The sequence below is a fragment of the Apis mellifera genome, linkage group LG16 (assembly GCF_003254395.2).
Source record: "Apis mellifera strain DH4 linkage group LG16, Amel_HAv3.1, whole genome shotgun sequence".
NCBI classification, from domain to species: domain Eukaryota; kingdom Metazoa; phylum Arthropoda; class Insecta; order Hymenoptera; family Apidae; genus Apis; species Apis mellifera.
In genome coordinates this window covers 4,303,417-4,317,610 of record NC_037653.1, presented here as the reverse complement: position 1 = coordinate 4,317,610, position 14,194 = coordinate 4,303,417, and the positions used below count along the sequence as shown (strand labels likewise).

At 39.8% G+C, this 14,194-nt stretch overlaps 1 long non-coding RNA gene and 1 other non-coding gene across 2 annotated transcripts; one reads left to right on the top strand and one right to left on the bottom strand.

The window, feature by feature from the left end:
* Positions 1-4,019: 4,019 nt before the first annotated feature.
* LOC113219315 lies at positions 4,020-6,865 on the bottom strand. The gene is made up of 2 exons (XR_003306325.1): positions 6,074-6,865; positions 4,020-6,001 (listed from the first exon to the last, which is right to left on the bottom strand). It is a non-coding gene; the product is annotated as an uncharacterized LOC113219315 (long non-coding RNA).
* Mir993 (microRNA 993) lies at positions 5,009-5,097 on the top strand. Its single transcript, NR_034317.1, has one exon. It is a non-coding gene; the product is annotated as a microRNA 993 (primary transcript).
* Positions 6,866-14,194: the final 7,329 nt, after the last annotated feature.

Sequence of the window (14,194 nt, the reverse complement as noted above, 5' to 3'; positions counted from 1 at the left end):
AAAGTATATATGTATTCCAATCAATCAATTTAATATATTCCCCTAAAGAGTAATTCCCTCTAAAGATTCTCTAATTCTTCAAAAACAAAAATACAAAATAACAATCAAAATAACATAAAACATAGAAATATGTAACAATTATTATTCCCTTCCTAAAAGATAATTCTTAAAAAAAAAAATATAAATATATATCACGTTTCAGAAAACACTTCTTCTCCGTCGCGAGAGCGAGCTAAAAAGAATGCGCGTTTCAAAGTTTCCGGTGCTCGAGGAGGAAAGTGGCCAGGAAGAAAGTAAGATGGAGGGAGGGCGGGAGAAGCACAGGCTCGTCACGAAGCGAGGCGCGCAAGCAGCGCATAGATACGTGGGCAAACTCGGGGAAGACGTATTGCACGTGAGTAGAGGACGACACGGCAGAAATGTTGGATGAGTGACGTGCGACGCGATGAAGTTAACGTGGTCGATTATCGAGTTAAGTCTCCACTACGGTTCCCGGCGTCGAATATTCGCGACAATCGGCAATCCTTCCCACGTCGTGTTCCACACGCTCTATTCCACTATGCGTGTACGTACACACAAACACACACACACACATATACATCTCATACGAATTTTTATTCTCGTCACCGAGCGATGATGGAAAAGCAGTACAGGGTGATTTATGGAAGGTGGCCGGTGTTAATTACAAGGTTAATAGAGATCATACGATAAAAGAGTTTAAGTTCGTGATGGATATCGATTGCTGGATATTGCTTCAACCGGGTTTTAACATCTCTCCTGTTCCTGTTTATTATTTTTCTTTTTTTTTTTTTGGAATAAACCGATTTATCGTCGTGATTTTTGTCAAAAATTTTTCCAAGCATAGAAAATGATAATAATTGAATATAATTTAAATATAAATGGATAAAATCTATATTTTAATTCTTGTATTCTTCTCTTTTTACGATTGATTGAAAATCTTGAAAATTTTCCGATACGAATTGACACAATTCGTTATCTCAACATCCAAACCATGATGCTTTAAAATTGTAAATATCGCGAATAAAAATCCTCTTCCACGCGCCCTCGACCCTTTAATCGAGAGTACGAAAATTCGCCAGAACCGGAACATCCTCCCTCCTTCCCCTCCCCGAGCTTTCCGCGCGCGGCTCTCGACGACGTGACCGTTTCCATTCCACTCCGCTCGGCCCCCCGAGCTTCTTTTTCCACCATCGTTATCGGCCGAAGGATAGCCGCCGTCCGTGGAGAGAGAGAGAGAGAGAAAGAGCGACACCGTTCTCGTCACCCCCTCTCTCTCTCTCCCCCATCCATCCGTCCATCCTTCCTTCCTTCCTTCCTTCTTCTTCTTCCACCTCCACTTAGACGCCCACGGTAGTAGACACGCTTTCTCTCCATTCTTCGTTTTCCCTCCGCGGAGCACCGTGTCAGGCGCTCTTCTCTAGGCGCTCGAGAAGAGGAGCGGAGAGGAGAGGAGAGGAGGCGATCAATACATCGCTCCAGAAGCGGAGAAGGAACACGGGGCACGGCCACTGCTTGTTGGGAGACTTTGAGAGGAGAGGGGAGGGGAGAAGTGGTGGGCTGGGAGGGAGTGGTGGGAAAACGGAGGTTTTCCAGGAGCGATTCTCTTCTCGAGGAGAGGAGAGAGAGAGAGAGAGAGAGAGAGAGAGCACGAGCCTGGCTTCGAGCAGATATGCCCGGCTGTATGAGCGCGAAAAGATGATGAGACCAAGGGTGGCCCCTGCCTTTTGCCCCCTCCCACTCCGCTCATCCGGTTGACAGGGATTCGAGGCCGAGACTGCACGATTTCGGCCGAGGCTCAACGACTTCAGGGCTGTATCCCCCCTGTGTTCCTTTCCTGCGTCTGTGCATTGTTTCTTCGATTCGATTCGTTTTTTTCTCTTTGTTTGGGCGATTTTCAAAACACGGGAATTTTGTAAAGTGGTATAACAGCTGTTTTCTTTTTTTATTGCTTCTTTTTAAAATTGTAAGGAAATTAGAAGGAGGAGGAGGAATAATATGGTGGATACAGGGAAGAGAGAATTTTATTATAGCGGAAATGGAGGAAGAGATATATTGGAAAAATATTCGATCGTTGGGCGTGTAATGCAAACGATGTAAACGATGAAATTGTTCGGGGCCTCCTTTCTCTGAATACTCCGAGCCGCGTATAAACTTCCTTCACCCTCAACGCTGCGTACATAATGCATGAATTTCTGCGCGAGAATTTCATAAGAGAAATTCCTTACACCCAATCGCTAATACACCAAGTGTTACACGGTTCGTGGCCGGTGGATGACTCACGTGTTTCAACGCGTGATCTTCAATCTTTAATCCTCGATATCTTATAATATAAATATCTCTTCGAATAAATTTCGTAAAAAAAATTCGCAACTTCGCGAAGAACAGATGTAACAAATTGTCCAAAAAAACGATCCAAAAAAAAGAGAAAACATCGGATAATAATAAGAAAAGAAACAAAATTTATTCGGAAGCGCACGACACGTTCTCTCAACCGCCCGTCCAAATTTTCCCTCCCAAAAAACCCATAAACCAAATATTATCCATCACGTTTCGAGCCTCATTTGTCCCTTTTACTCTCAACAATCAACCCATCACCCTCCCTTCTCCCCCTCCTCCAAACCAATTACTCCCCCCACCCACCAGAGATCCAACCGCATATCTCCAACCATTCCACGGTATCCTCCTTCCAATCTTACCTCTCCTCTGTCGGTAACATCCGACTAAAAAAAGAAAGAAAAGAAAAGAAAGGAAAAAGAAAGAAAAAAAAAAGAAAAGAAACGTTGGCGCGCGTCGAATAATGCGATATCAATACTCATCTCGCGGAGCGGACGTGGCGCAGGGCGCCCGAGTTGGGTGGTACGCCGCTGTGCGGTGGCATCCCCCTGGGCTCGGGTGGGGGGAGGGTGCGCGCGGTCCAATCATCGCAGAATCCGGGGGATGCCCGTGGGTTCGGCCGGGCAGCCGTGGGAGAGACGCCCCGCGACTCGAGGATTCGCGGTTGTCGCCGAATGCCTTCTCCGCTCGAGGGGTCGCGAAAAGGATCGGCCGGCCGGCCGCTCGCGTTCCGTTCCGAAGGGCGTTGGCCCGAATTTTCCGCGCGCGCTTAACCTCCAACGCGGTTTCCACGCGCCGCGCGCGAAACGCAATCGTGCTCGAGGATGGAATCGTGGCGAGGACGTGCACGCGCACGCATCACCGGGGGCCTCGTTGGATACGTGCGGTGGGCGATCATGGTGTGAGTCAGGCATCGATTCCTTTCTTCCCTTTTTTCCCCCCTTTTTCTCTCGTTTTTCTTTTCGCTTCGAATTTCGCGGATGGAAATTGTGCGAGCTTTGGGCTTTTGGATGCGAGTGTGTGTGTGTGTGTGTGTGTGTATGGGTACGTGTGTATATGTGTGCGTGTGTGTGAGTATGAGCGAGCGTGCACGTATGGATACATCGTTCGGATGTTGCCCACGGGGGGACATAGATGGCAGTGTGGTGGGTACATTGTTGTAGTTCGTGCACGATTCTTTTTGTCCGACTAATCGTTCCGACAAAGTTGTGCGTTTCGTATCGAATTTGAATCGAATTCGTGGGGTTTCGTTTCGTGTTGCATGATCGTTTCTTGTTTTTTATTTTTTCGGAAGAAGAGCGTGCACGTGCATGGTCGTCCGAACGTGAGTCGCGTCCGCTTCTGTGTTTTCATTTTTCTAATCGTATTCCCGACGTGTCGATGCCTCGACCTCGATTCTGGAAACGTGTTGACGCGCACGAGCGCGCTTGTGATAGCTGTGCTCCGATGGAATTTCGTGACACCTAGTTCTTCTCTTTGCTTTCTGTGCACTTTCTTTTTTTTTTCCGCGAAATGCACGCGAAAACCATTTCTGCCTGTTGCTCGAGCGACGAACATCGTCGTCCATCTTCTTGCCGTTTTTCCTTTATGCATCGTGAGAGCCGTAAATTCTTGTGGATTCGTTAAAAAACGATAAACGAATTATCCTGATTGTATATTCTCTCTTTTTTTTTTAATTTGTTTAAGTTTGGTACCACTGGAAATTAATCGAAGAGGAAACACGACTATTGGCCCTCTAATTGTCAACGTTCGTACTATTAACTTTTATGGCGAAGATGATAATAATAATAAGAATTAACGAAATTCTCGTCTTCTTAAAATACACGGCTTGATTAAAGATTACAAAATGTTCGTAAACACCCGTCGAAGAAGAATGGACGGTAAAATTTGTCGAATGGAAACAATACGATATTCGTCGAACGGGCGATTAAAAATCACGAAATCGATGTCGTCGAAGCGATTAATTCACGGCTTTCTTCGGCTCGTATTCCGGATATGCATGCGGGATCACGTCCGATTTTAGTGGAGGTTTTCCGGCGTCACGTACGGTTCGGTGGCCGGGGCGAAATTTCTAATCCCCTCCGGCTTTATATAGTCATGCCCGTACGGTTATTCATACGTGTCGTTGCTCGCTTGATCACTTTGCGATCGGCATCGCGCAATTAATTCTCGATTACTATCCACTGTTGCAACGCCATTACACTCGATTCGTATTCAAACCCGGGGGATAATTCTTCCCGTCGTTCAAATCGAATGGTAATTTAATGACTGGATCGATGCGCTCGAAAAGTGTAATTCAGCGAATCGGAAACGCGAGTGTACACGCGTGTGACCGAACATAACCTCGACCGTAGCTTCGACGCCGAAAATGGACTGCCTGCCCGTAAAGTCTCGAGAACGTTGGTTTTTAAATCCTGGAATTTACAGGCAGTAAGAATTCGATTCAAATTTCGTCTTTTTTTTTTTCTTTTTGAATTTTAACGATAGTGTCCTGCTGTTTGTAAATAGGAATGCAAAATTTGATTAGGATTTAGGATTTAAGACCGAGAATTCGTTCGTAGACTGGCTGTAATAAAAAAAACTGAGCTTCTGTGTTGCAGATCTCGCTACCTAGAAGAGACAATGGCCGAAAAAAGTGTGGTTGCATAAGATAGGCACATTCGTGATCTACCCTGTAGATCCGGGCTTTTGTAGAATTGTAAATATCAGAAGCTCGTCTCTACAGGTATCTTACGGATGACATGCCACGCGACTCTAGATTGCAATGCATGGCGACACATTCGTAATAATAAATCATCCTGACGTACTATCAAAGCTTTTCGAACGATCCTATGAGAAGATGTTTAGAGCTTTAGAATCGAGTCATCGGCTTTATCCGCAAGCAATACATAGAGAATTCTAAAGAAGAATTATTTCTAGATAGTAAATACATAGATGTACGCACATGTACACATGCCACGCAATATATTGTATCATAAATGATTTTGTATTTAACAATAGTATATGCCGTAGCGTTTATAGATTTAAAATTGTTTTTAATTGTTTTTAAGCTAGATTTAGGTTATTTAATTGTTAATTAAATTATTATATTTGGATTAATAGATGAATAATGTGTAATATGAATAAATAAATATTATTTATATAAAAAATTATCCTTGTTTAATTCATTTATTACCCGTTCCTGTTGAAATTTGACAAACAAAAAGTATTCAAAATAATATATATACGGATCATACATCCATTATATATCGTTACATTTCAATTATCGAGGAAATCGAACAATATTGAAATTATTTTAAATAAAAATATTTTAATTTATTTTTGTTCGTGTTCCTATCAAATTACAAAAATTGATATTACCATATACTGGTAAGGAAGTAATCTATCCGAGCCACGAGAAAAAGTAAATCCCTATATTACTCACCGATGGAATCGAAATAGTAAATTCGCTGAATTACACGCGGGCTAAATTAAAATCGCAAAAGAGAATTTCAATAAAACTAATTTGGAATACTACTCGTTCGTACATAATTCGTATCGTAAATTCCAAATTCGTTGCGTATAGGATAAAAATACTTAAAACACGTTCTTTGTCGATACACGGCACCACTAGATGGCAGCACTAGATTCAAACTCAATGTCATCCCTACAACATGAAGCAAATAAACCGCAGCTTACCAACTCGTGCAATTTCACCGCATCGCACCAATACACGTACCCCATCTACATCGAAACCTCCTTCTCCATTCAACGAAAACAACGATGTTTCGATCCCCTCGAAACTTGCCACTTACTTTCCTCCATTTGTCTATCATCTAATTCATCCGCTCGATCTCTCAATTTCTTAAAAAGAAAAATTGCCCACGCTATTTTCCAAAACATCAGCTTTCTCCTCATCCTCGTCAAAGTAGAGGGAGCGAGCGTCGTTCACGGTCTGTCCTGTAAAAAGAGAGAGAAAGAGAGAGAGAGAGAGAAAGAAAAAAATACGAAAAGACGTACGCGATAAAGCACGAGATCGAGGAGCATGAAAGCCGGCCCAAGTTTCGATGGCACGATAGCGCGGTGGTACCCGGGGCGACGGGCTATTATATTATTGATCGTTCCTCGAGCTGTGTCCCCATCAGCTGTCGTGATCCCTGGCGTTCTCCTGGTATTACCGGGAGTTGCACGTTAACCTTTGTACCGGCCGTTGGACGAAGAAAAAAAACAACGGTTCGCAGGCACGGATGCATATCTACGTATATCGCGACCGACTTGGCCTCGCTGACTGATCCACACTTTTTCTCTCCAATTCGAGCAACCACATGCACGCACGTGCCCGCAAATGGGGGACACGTTCCACCGCCGCTTCCAATCGTCTCTCGTATCGCGTAATAATTGTTGATCCGCGTACACGCGATACACGCTATTACGTACTATACGTATACACAGATTATTACTCATACGTTTCGAATAATTATAAAGGCACACGTTTTAAACACGAAAATACGAAATTTAGAAAAGAGGAAAAAAGGAACGAACGTGGTTGCTTACCTGTCTCAAACTTCATCTCGGCAAGCCCCATTTCCCGACGGAGAGGATATCCCGCCTCGAGCGACAGTCGTTGCAACGGGAGCCGTTGCAACGTCGCCGGGCATTAATCGGCCGATAATGAGCGACAGATGAAGAAATATCGTTCTCCAATGACGGGCCACCGGCGAATTTCAAGGCGAATTCCCCGGCCATTATGACGTGTCAGCATCCGGCAGAGGGGGAGGAGGAGGAGGAAAAGGAGGAGGAGGAAAAGGAGGAGGAGGAAAAGGAGGAGGAGGAGGGTAATCCGCGATAACCATTTATTTCAGATCCACGGGCCGTGCAGCGGAAAGGGGTGGGCGTACGGGGTGCGACAGGCACCCGACTAGAAATACACCCGCACAAATCTTCTTCCTCCTCCTCGTGGACAAGCTCTCCAACAGAGCTTCTCTCCTTCATAACCCCCTCCCTTCCTCTTCTTTTGTTTCCTTCTTTCTTGCTCGTTCCTTGGCTCCCTTCTTCTCCTCGTCTCTCGAGACTAGAGGACGCTCTTCGAGCCTGAGAATCACTCCCCCCTCCCCCCTCCCTCCTCGTCGTCGTTGCAGCTCGTGCTCGAGATGTCGCTAATACCGCGGGAGGATTAATGCCACGCGGCCTGGCTGGATTACGACCACTATTAATTTCATCGGGAGAACAATATCTTACGGTGGCTATCGAGCGCGCCGAGAGAGAGAAACTTGAGGGATACCTGGCGGCGCGAGGAGGGGAGGGGAGGGAGGGGGGAGTCTTATCTCGCGTCGAAAATAGCGCGCGAGCGTATATGGCGCGAATTCTCGGGAAAATTGAATCGATCTCGGGGATCGATCCTGTAGAATTTTGAACGTTCATTCAACGTTGCTTGTTTTTCTCTGTTTTTTTTTTTTTTTCTAATTAAATGTATTCGTCTAGAGTTAAAAATAATTATATTTTATTTCTTCTCGCCTCTTCACGATCAGTTTTAGAAAGTTTGAGAAAAGACGCGCTTCGATGAAACTTTAATCACGAAGGATACGTTCTCTCGAGAAGATTTCCTTTGGTTATTACACCGCCGCGATAACATTTGGTTGACGGGATTTGACATTCGACGACTCACACTGTGGCCTCGAAACATCTGTTTCAATTTAAATCGTCGTAAATTATACGATAACTCTTTTCTCTTTGTATATTAAAGTTTGAGTAATTTCTTCGCGAAATAGAAATTCAATAAGAGTTTTTTAATTTTTTAATCCTATCTTGTACAGCAATCTTTCTCCACTCTTTTCAATCTTTCGATGTTTCTACTTTTACGTTATTTATCTTTTTTTAAAGAAATCGGGGAGAAATAATTTCCTCCAATTGTCGTACGCGATCTCCTCGTCTTTTTCTCGTTTGAATGAATTTCTATTTCATGTCATTTCTTCAAGTCTCTCGTGAAAATTCACCTGTAAAATAAACAAGCAAATGTATATAATATAATATCGAGGGGATCAAGATTTTTCCACGATTCGATTATATTTTCAGCTGCTGAAAGATTTTTATATTTTCTTCGTGCAGAATGAAAAGACACATTATTTCATTATCGTCCATTTTGAAGAATTTCACCTTTGCCTTCTTTAATCAAATTCAAACCAATCTCGATATTTTAATAATTTTCTCAACCATTCCATAAACAAACTCGTTTACACTTTTCCTAATTTCCTTCCCCATTTCTCCTCCAGTATCCTCCTTTTCGACTTCTTTTCGAAATCATCGAATCGAAAAGAAGAAAGAAAGAAAGAAAGGTATACAAAGTGCATCCACGGTTGCTCGATGATCAAAGAAAGAGAGAGAGAGAGAGAGAGAAAAGGAGAAGGCGGCCGGCAGCGTGTCCCGGTCCTCCCTTTAGTAGTCTCATACCACTGGCGTGGTGTACAGTCCCTTACCCCTGGCGGCGCGGTGCTAGCCGTGACACGAGAATGTGATTAATGATCGAAGAAGAGAGGGGGAGGGAGGAGAGAGAGCTCTCCTCTCCGCCGCTTTTCTCCTCCCTCCGGTATCCTTCTCTCTTTCGGCAACCCCTGCTGCTGACGTCGTAACCTCTCTCTCTCTCTCTCTCTCGCGATGCCTGCCATGCTTTCTTCCATACTTCTTTCTTTCTTTCTTCCTCGCGTAGCTGATTATCCAGCGCTGCTCTCCATCCAGCTGCTTTTCCACTGCTTTTTCCTACGACGTGGTGGATTCTGTATGAGGAGAGGGGTGGAGGGAGGCTGGTGAAAGTTTTGAAAATTCGGTGCATTCGAGATTTTCGGTTTCTGTGAATTCTGAGGAACGAGAGAAAGGGAACGAAGGGTGGAGAATTTTATTGTGAAATTGGGGAGAAAAGGGGAGGTTGAAGTTGAAGTTTCGAATTTCCTCCGCTGTTTATCTATAATAAATTAATTATCGATGCAAATTCTTAATCTTAATTAAGCGAGTTCCTCTCTTATTTTCGATTGGAAAATTTTTGGAACCAAAAAAATTCGTAATGAATTTCGATATTTCGATTGATCGAGAGAAATTTCCAGAAACTTCCAACTCGAGCAACTTACGATAAACCACCCACCATTTCTTCTTCCTCTTCCCTTCAACAACTAATTAAGCGAGTTCCTCTCTTATTTTCGATTGGAAAATTTTTGGAACCAGAAAAATTCGTAATGAATTTCGATATTTCATTCATTTCGATTGATCAAGAGAAAGAGAAGAAATTTCCAGAAACTCGAGCAACTTACGATAAACCATCCACCATTTCTTCTTCCTCCTTCCCTTCAACAACTACTTTCTTTCCAAGAGATAAAAACAATGAAACGCTTCGTCGAAACTCGCCATTTCTCTCTCCCTCTTTTCGATAGCGTTAATTCGTCAAGGGCGTCGTCAACCCCCTCCCCCCTAAAAGCAAAAATACCCGCGGCCATACGGGTATTTCGAAAGCGAGACGAAGGCGGGGGGAGGGGAGCGCTCCCCGCGGAAATCAAGGGAAGGAGAGAGAGAGAGGGAGAGAGAGGGTTTCGTTGAAATTTCCGGCGCATTGTCGGGCGTTCGGCGTCCGTGAATGATCCGTGGCCACCATCGACCCCTTTGTGGGGCGGGGGGGAGTGGAGGATGGGGCGGGTCTGATGGGATATGGGGGGGGGGACGGCGACGCCGCGACGCTGACAACGTTGCACCACCCCTCCCTCCGACTCACCCCGACTCTATTTCCGCGTTTTCTTCGACACGCGCACCCCCCCCCCCTCCCTTTTAACCTCGGATTAAAAGCTGCGACGATCTCGTTACTGCGATTCGAGTTGAGGAAGGAGGAGGAAGGGGGAGAGGGAGAGAATTGGGAGAGACGTAATTTTGGGAAGGAGGATTTTGAGGATAAGATGTTGTGTTGAAAAGTTGGAAGGAGAGGTAAATGTTTGGAAATTAAAAGTAATAAAATGAAGGAGTAAATTGGAATTGGAATTGGAATTGGAGGATAAATGATTGGAAATTGTAATAAAATGAAGGAGTAAATTGGAATTGGAATTGGAATTGGAATTGGATGGTAAATGTATGAAATTGTACATTGATTGAAGTATTGGAATGAGAAGGGGAATATTTGGAGATTGTAATTATAAAAGAGTGTAAAATTAGTATAGAATTATTTATAATTGAAAATAGAAAAATTAAAATGAGAAAGGAATATTTAGAAATTGTGAGATTGTGTTGAAAAGTTGGAACAAGGAAAGGAACGTTTGGAAATTGTAATAAACTGAAGGAGTAAATTAGAATTGGAATTGGAATTGGAGGGTAAGTGTATGAAATTGTTGAATTGATTGAAGAATTGGAATGAGAGAGGGAATATTTGGAGATTGTAATTATAAAAGAGTGTACATTAGTATAAAGTTATGATTGAAAATAGAAAAATAGAAAAATTGAAACAAGGTGGGAATATTTGGAAATTGTAATTAACATTTGAGGATGATGTATGAAATTGTTGATAGTTGATGATGATGGAAGTTGGGGTTGGCAATTGAAAAATTGGAACGAGGAGGGGATATTTGGAAATTGTAATTGTGAAATTGTGGTTGAAAAGTTGGAACGAGGAGAGGATATTTGGAAATTGTAAAAGAATATATTTAAATTGGTATTTGAGAAAAAAATGTATGAAATTGTAGAAAATAAAGAGAGAATATTTGCAAATATTTGCAAATTATAATTATAAAAGAGTGTGCAATTAGTATAGAATTATGATTGAAAATAGAAAAATTGAGGAAGGAATATTTGGAAGTTTTAATTATGAAGGAGAATTGGAAATTAGAATTAGAACTGGAGGGTAAATATATGAAATTGTATGATTGAAAAATTGAAATAAGAGAGAGAATATTTGGAGATTGTAATTATAAAAGAATGTACAATTATTATAATATTATGATTGAAAATAGAAAAATTAAAACGAGGTAGGAATATTTGGAAATTATAATAAAATGAAGAAGTAAATTGGAATTGGAATTGGAGGATTTAAATCTATGAAATTATACGTGATTGAAGAATTAGAATGAGAAGAGAGAATATTTGGAGATTAATTAATTATAAAAGAGTGTAAATTAGTATAGAGTTATGATTAAAAATAGAAAAATTGAAGAATAGAATAGAAACGAGAGAGGGATATTTGGAAATTGTAATTGTGAGATTGTATTATAATTAGAAATTAGAAAGAATTGTAATTAGAAATTGTGGTTGAAAAAAGGGAAGAATACTTGGAAATTTAAATTGATACTTGAAGGAAAACGTATGAAATTATAATTAGAAAATGAGAGGAACATTTGGAAATTGTAATTATAAAAGAGTGCATTAGTACAGAGTATACAATTATGATTGAAAATAGAAAAATTGGAATATTTGGAAATTGTAATTAACATTTGAGGATAATGTATGAAATTGTTGATAGTTGATGATGATTGGAATTGAATTGACAATAGAAAAACTGAAAGAAAATATTTGAAAATTGTAATTGTGAAAGAACACATTACAATTGATATTTGAAAGAAAATATATGAAACTGTGATTAAAAGATGAAAGAAAAATATTTAAAAATTGCAAGTATGAATAAAAATACATTAGAACTGGAATTGAAATTTAAAAAAGTATGAAATTGTGTTTGAAAAATTGGAAGAAGAAAGAAAAATAATAATTGAATGAAAACGAATGAATACATTGAAATTGGAATTTAAAATTTCTAAAATTATAATTATTAGAGAATTTCTAAATCGAGTTGGAATGGAGAAAGAAAATGAAATTTTTCTGAGAGAATGAAGAAAACCCAAGAAAAATTGAAATCTCTACAATTATTTTTCCTGTTAATTTTACCAACGTAAACACAAATATCATATAATACTAACAAATTGAAATAAACTGAATATCAAAGAATAACACGTTGATCCAACGCAACGATGAACATTTCAGAATCGCAATTAAAAAGAAACGGGTACTGCATTTTTGTACCGCAACTTATTCTTCGGTTAAAGAAAACGAGATTTTCTGTAACCCAAAACGATCCACCGCATTCTGGGATTGCAATTAAAAGAAATGGCACTGCATTTTCTTCCCTCTAACCGCCAGAGTCCATTTGAAAGTATAATAGAAGCCACGAATCGCTTACCTTCCTCGCCTCGTATTAAAACCGAGAGTAAACGATCCATTCATGTGTCGTGCATCCTCGAAAACGCGTAATATGCAATTAACAATCTACTTCCCCGCCTAACGTAACGTTGTCTTATTAGAGATATTAAAGTCAAGAGTTAATGCCCGCTCTTCTTGTTGAGAGGGTGTTAATTAGACGATGGCAGAGATTATATATACATGTACACGTATGTGTATATGGCGATTGATGAAGGGGAGAAACTGCTAATGATTATTTAAAGATGATGGCAATTAGGTAAATTAAACCGCTACCAGAGCTTTGAAACAACACCGTGTCTGCACTTTACACCGCGCGATATCGCAATTTACAACGGTGATCGTCTCGATCGCCGTTTCTCTTCCTCGTGCGCGCGCGCACACACACACACGCAGGCAGGCACAGGTTGTTGCCGATCTCTCGAACAGATTGCGCCTCCGTCCGGATAGTCATTTCCTGTGAACTTTTCTGTATAATATAATATAATATCACACGCATAGAAATCTCAACTGGTATTGTATTGCATAATCATCGAAAATAAAAGAGAAACATTTTTTTCACAGTCTCGAAATTTATATACGTATATACATGTATATGTATATATATTTTTAGAATAATAAATTGTCATCTCGAAATTGTCTTTTCAGTTTTCTCTTGAAAAGAAAAATTTTTTTGAGAATTTCAAAATTTAAACACACGTATGTATTTTCAGAATGATAAATTGTCATCTTGAAATTGTGTTTTCTTGTGTATTCTCTTGAAAAGAGAAATCCTTTTTTTGAGAATCTCAAAATTTAAACATATTTCCAGAATAATAAATTGTCGTCTTAAAATTGTGTTTTCAGTTTTCTTGTGTATTCTCCTGAAAAGAGAAATTCTTTTTTTTGGAAATCTAAAAATTTACATATGTATATATATTTTCAGAATAATAAATTGTCTTTTTCTGTTTTCTTGTGTATTCGAGTTATTCTCTTAAAAAGAGAAATCCTTTTTTTGAGAATCACAATCCCTCAAAATTTAAACACACATTCTCTAAAAAGAGAAATTCTTTTTTTGAGAATCTCAAAATTTAAACATATTTCCAGAATAATAAATTGTCGTTTCGAAATTGTGTTCTCAATTTTCTTGTGTATTCTCCTGAAAAGAAAAATTCTTTTTTTGAGAATTTCAAAATTTAAACACACACATATATGTATTTCTAGAATAATAAATTGTCACCTTGAAATTGTCTTTTCAGTTTTCTTATGTATTCTTCCGAAAAAAAAGAAAAATCCTTTTTTTCAGAATCCTTCTCTCAAAATTTAAACACACACATATTTTCAAAATAATAAATTGTTTTTTTCTATCTTTTGTTTGAAAATCTTAAAATTTATGTATATTTATCTTTCCAGAATAATAAATTATCACCTCTAAATTGTCTTTTTCTGTTTTCTCGTGTATTCTCCTAAAAAGAAAAGAGAAATCCTTTTTTTGAAAATATCAAAATTTACATATGTATATATATTTCCAGAATAATAAATTGTCACCTCGAAATTGTATTTTTCCGTTTTCTCGTGTATTCTCCTAAAAAAAAAAAAAAAAGAAAACCCTTTTTTTCAGAATCCTTCTCTCAAAATTTAAACACATATACGTATTTTCAGAATAATAAAT